The sequence below is a fragment of the Anneissia japonica genome, unplaced genomic scaffold (assembly GCF_011630105.1).
Source record: "Anneissia japonica isolate Jap-2015-1 unplaced genomic scaffold, ASM1163010v1 scaffold997_len2565447_cov190, whole genome shotgun sequence".
NCBI lineage: Eukaryota > Metazoa > Echinodermata > Crinoidea > Comatulida > Comatulidae > Anneissia > Anneissia japonica.
In genome coordinates this window covers 1571604-1576625 of record NW_022696369.1, presented here as the reverse complement: position 1 = coordinate 1576625, position 5022 = coordinate 1571604, and the positions used below count along the sequence as shown (strand labels likewise).

General features: G+C 34.0%; 1 long non-coding RNA gene across 1 annotated transcript in view; it reads left to right on the top strand.

Annotated features, from left to right (window-relative positions):
* Nucleotides 1-4170: 4170 nt before the first annotated feature.
* LOC117102069 overlaps nucleotides 4171-5022 on the top strand; it is a 2208-nt gene continuing 1356 nt past the window's right edge. The window contains exon 1 of the long non-coding RNA XR_004444355.1: nucleotides 4171-4285. This is a non-coding gene — a long non-coding RNA (uncharacterized LOC117102069). The remainder of the gene's footprint in view (nucleotides 4286-5022) is intronic.

Below are 5022 nucleotides of genomic sequence, written 5' to 3'. Positions count from 1 at the left end.
AAAAAAAATCACATCCCATTTTTTGGTTGATGATAAAGCAATCTTGATTTTGCGGCGGTTTCGGTAAAAGATGCTGAAGACCAGAAGATCGAACATTTCGCCTTCATGGTTCAAGTTTCTACAAAGGCTTATATCTACCTAGGCATATCCATGTCTTTGTCCTTGCGCTATGAATGACTGAATAAAAAATACGTTTTTCTAGCTAGCGCTTTATTACAAAATTATAACTTTTGTTTGTTACGCGCGCACATACTGTCACATGTATAAAACGCGCGAACACTCTTCCTATCCATTTTTAATACACATGAACTATTTATTTATGATGGAAGAATAAGGATTTATGATACCGTACGTACAGTACCTACACCAAAAAAAAAACAGAACACTTAATAATAACTTATAAGGTGGCCTTTCGCGAGTAAATAAAAAAGGTACAGTAAACGAGGTGAATTCTCAATGAATTATAAATACATTACTGTTAGGCCCAGACTACAACTACAACAGTACCTACATTCATGTATGTGTTGTTTGTTGAATTATCGTTGTTTTGTAACGTCTTTGTAACGTGTTATAAAACTAATTCCTCCATGCTTATAACATTTAGTTGTAGGCCTAGGCCTATGTAATATATTTTAGACATGCAGGCCCTACATAGGTTAGCATAGCCGACTTGGTCTCAACGTGCATAGAAACATCACAATAATTTTAAAGTTGTAAACCTTCACAATTGTCTCTTTGCGGTCGTTACTCACTTTGGAATGGAAAAATCCGATGTTCTGTTTTTTGGGGGGTTTTTTAGGTGTAGGTACTGTACGTACGGTATCATAAATCCTTTGACTTGTGCTCGATCATCCAGCCCATGAAAATTTGAATTGTAAAATTGACAAAGTTAACTCAACAACGTCTTTTTTTACTATCTTTAGGTAACGTAAAACATTTACTTCGTGTGCACTTATAACCCCCTACAACACAATTTACTGGCATATTGTGTAAAACTCGGGAAACTGTAATATACTAACTAACAGCCTAGGGTAGAAGCTGGGGCTTTTCTTCCTCCACTAGGCCACCGTCGCAGTGTTTATTTTGATTTCGCGCTTGGATGAAGTTTGGCAAAGTCGGTCACCAATGACGTCATTGAGTGACCTCGTTGTTTCTAAGGTCTTTCAAAAATGACACTTTAAACTCATTTTTTCGTACAAAATCAATTTTATTCGTAATTTATGACCAACACTTGTGTTATAAATATAAACACGCTGTAGTTTATACAAATTGTCAGAATAGGTGGCAGAGGCACTATAAATGTACTGTATATGTCTCAAATTAAGTCAGTGTCCAGCGTTTGTTTTAACAATCGCTCTCTTATTCTGTACCTTCGAGGCATACGTGGAACATCATTGACTTCATCGATTCCATATGAATATATATATTTATATATCGGCAGATTAATAGGTATTCACAAGGTGTAGAGGTATGATATTTGGCTACAGTACTATTATTAATCCCTCTATTTGAGCACTGTATTTTTTATATTGACTGTAAAGCTTCTATTAAAAAAAACCCATTACTGTACTCTATTAGTAACCCCCTTCTAATATCTAATAGTGACCCGCCCTAGAAGTTAATTTATAATAACCCACTACTCTCATGGAGTTACTATTAGAGTCACCAAAAATATATATATTTTTTTTTTTTACTTTGGTTTTTTTTTTATTATATCATCAATACCAATATTTTAATTGATACGTCACCCACATACATTTACATTTATCTCCATCTCTATGATTCAAAACAATTCTCATAATAAACCAGGTATTTTGTAAAATAGTAAAGTGGCAGTGTTTTTATGATTATTCCAAATCTTACTATTAAATTTTCTCCCGTATACATACATACATATATATATATATATATATATATATATATATATATATACAAAATATGTATATACATACATGCATACATAGGCCTACATATATATATATACATACCAACAACAAACAGGCAAAAAACAACTAGTAGGTCATAACTGCAAATTACAGGAGTGCTTGGCATTGTACATAATTATTTGTTAATATAGATTAACCATTCATAATCTCAAAATTAAGTTTGTTAACAATATTGGGTTTTTTGTTTGTTTTTTTTTTGCGACACCTACATGAATATATATACCTATATTAAATACTTAGCATGCAGAATAACAGGATTAAAATGCTTATTGTCAACATCATTAATTCCCAGGCAAATATTTTGTAATTGCAAATAACACTCTTAACATCATGCCAAAATCTAGTAGTGATGTTACAATCCCAGAATAAATGGGAAACTGTTTCTGGCCAGTGATCGCAAAATCATGGCCGTCGGAACCGCACCGGCTTTGGCCGGACCAATTCTTCTCTCATTTTTTATTACTTCAAAAAATACATAGGCCTATACTTTTACCTAAAAATTATATTAATAATTTTTGCATCTCAATGTCATTCGAATGTTTCACACTATATACGTGTTTTGTAGCACTATTAGCCTATGCATTTCAAGCTCCTGTTAGGAATCATATTGAAAACTTCTTTTAAATTTTTGATTTTAGCAAAATTTGCTCACCTTTGCCCTAACAATGCAGAGCATGGGTAGGATGTCTAGTCGCCTACTAGGGGAAGTGGCTCTATAGGTTGATGTTTTTTCCAGGCATCTAGGGTTGTTGTTTTTGTTTTTTTGGGTTGGAGCTTAGCGGACTGGTTCATTATCTCCTCTGTAGTATGGGAGTTAGAGCTGTTGGCTCAGTATCCTTTTATAGTCATTTGTAAACATAATATTTACATTGAATTAGTATTGTAAGGGTCGGCTCAGAGTAGAAAATGTAGTAGTAAGCTGTAAACAATATATTAGATACACTAATTATAACGCAGGTAAAATTATCCCCCACAAGTCACCCCCGGTATTTCTAATTTATTTATGGAATAATAATTTATATATTAAAAAGTGACTAAACTACATGGTAAAAACTACCTCCGCCGAACACCGTCCAGTATTTATGAGTGAACTTTCTATTGTTTTTCTCTGTTTATAATGTAATGTATGTCTACTCAAATCAGTAAGAAGAAAATGCCATATAAGTGCACTTCCTCAAAAAAGGTCTTTATATTTGAAATCGGAAAACATCAGTGTCCGGCACCACCAGCGGAGGTGTGGGATAGATGATCTGGAGAAACGGGATCGTGGATTTCCCATCGAAAAATTTCGTAGCCAACACTGCTTTTACAGTCTCAGGATGAAATTTCCTGGCATGGATTGTCGAGAAATTTGGATCTTCATATTGGGAAATCTATGGCGCCGTTACTGCATTACGTCCGATTGGGGCTGTGAGAGGGCCTAGTGGTGAGGTTTCGTCGGATCTATATTGTCGAAATCCAGTTTGCCGAATCCCAGATTGCCTAGTCCACTTTGCCGAAATCCCATTTTGCCGAAACCCAGTTTGAAGAAAGTCAATCAAAAGCAGTGGAATGTTAAAAACAGCATAACATTGGTGATGGAGCACTCTTTTACCATGACTGCGTCTATACGGACTGGTGGAGCCAGCGGAAATAACGGCATAGACATAAATATCTATTTATTCATTAAAAATTGGAAATTGTTCTTTTCCACCCTCAAGAAGAAAGAAAATTACATGATTTATCGCGAATAAAAGAAACTATCTATTAGATGTCTATTATTAAAGAGGCAAATTCCAGAATTGCGAAATTGAGAATTTAGAAGCCTTTCAATGCGAAGTGCTACGCGATCACTGATTATTCGTATAATAAATAACCGTGCTTATTATTAGTTTTGTCTTATTCTGTAACTCAAAGTTGATTAACAATTTAACTAGCAGCCAGTGGACGAGTTTATTCGAGAAAAAAAAATATACGCCACGCGGGGTGTATTCGAAAGAGGCGTTTATGCCAAATGAGGCTCTAGAAGGAGCGTTTATTCAAAGCGGAGCGTTTACATGGGTCCAAATGTAAATATGGCTCCTTCCCTGATCCACTCATCATGTTATCAAAAGCACAGTAGGCCTATGCTGTACTTTTGTACGATGGTTTAGCCTGGTAGGTCACTATTGTCCTTGGCAGCAATTTTCCTTCAGATACCTGCTTGGTTGTGCACCTGTCTCATAATATCCAAATTACGGTTGAAGCAAGCGTGTATGTGAACTACCGGAACTATGTCGTAGACACGCCGTCGCAAAAACATCTTCTAAAGTATTGAATTTTGGAATGGTGTTCTTCTAAGTAAGAAAATATACATATAGGTAAGTGGAGAGTGTACCATACTGTAGTTGTACAAGCCTGTATGCCTTCATGGTGTTAGATTTAATTGCGGTATCAATTGTTGTGTTGTTCTACATTTTCAGACTGAAGACTGTGTTCTAAAATTGTTTTGAGTCCTTTCCATACAATGGCATTAAACCGGAATATCTGAGTGAAAATGTAAACAACAGTAAAAAAACAGAGCTAATGATTTTTTGTTGTGTAATGACATACCGTATAGTCGTAGACACATGTTTGCAACCTACATTCAACAATGTAAATCTAAGTACTCTTTAAAAGTAGGCTAAATGAAATCATTTTATTTAATTTAATAAAGTGTAATATTATTTATATAGCGACTTAAAAACGATCCGTGGGTCGTAAAATGCGTTTTAATTTAAATAAAGTAGGCCTATTATAACAATCGTTAAATATATAAATCCATGATCTTAATGTCGTTAATGTTCGTAAATCATTGTATATACAGTTTATAATTTTTCTATTTAAATCATTTTAATTAATTTAATAAAGTGTAATATTATTTATATAGTTACTAAGGGGACGTAAAACCGATCCATGGGTCATAAAACTTGCTTTGGTTTAAATTTTTAAAAATTAAATTAAAAATAAAATCTTGGTGTATTTATACAGTTTAATATATATCCTGCATTGTATTCGTTTTTCGATATATTTATCAGCATTGTTGTTTTTTTCTAAGTATTCTATTCTATACCGAATA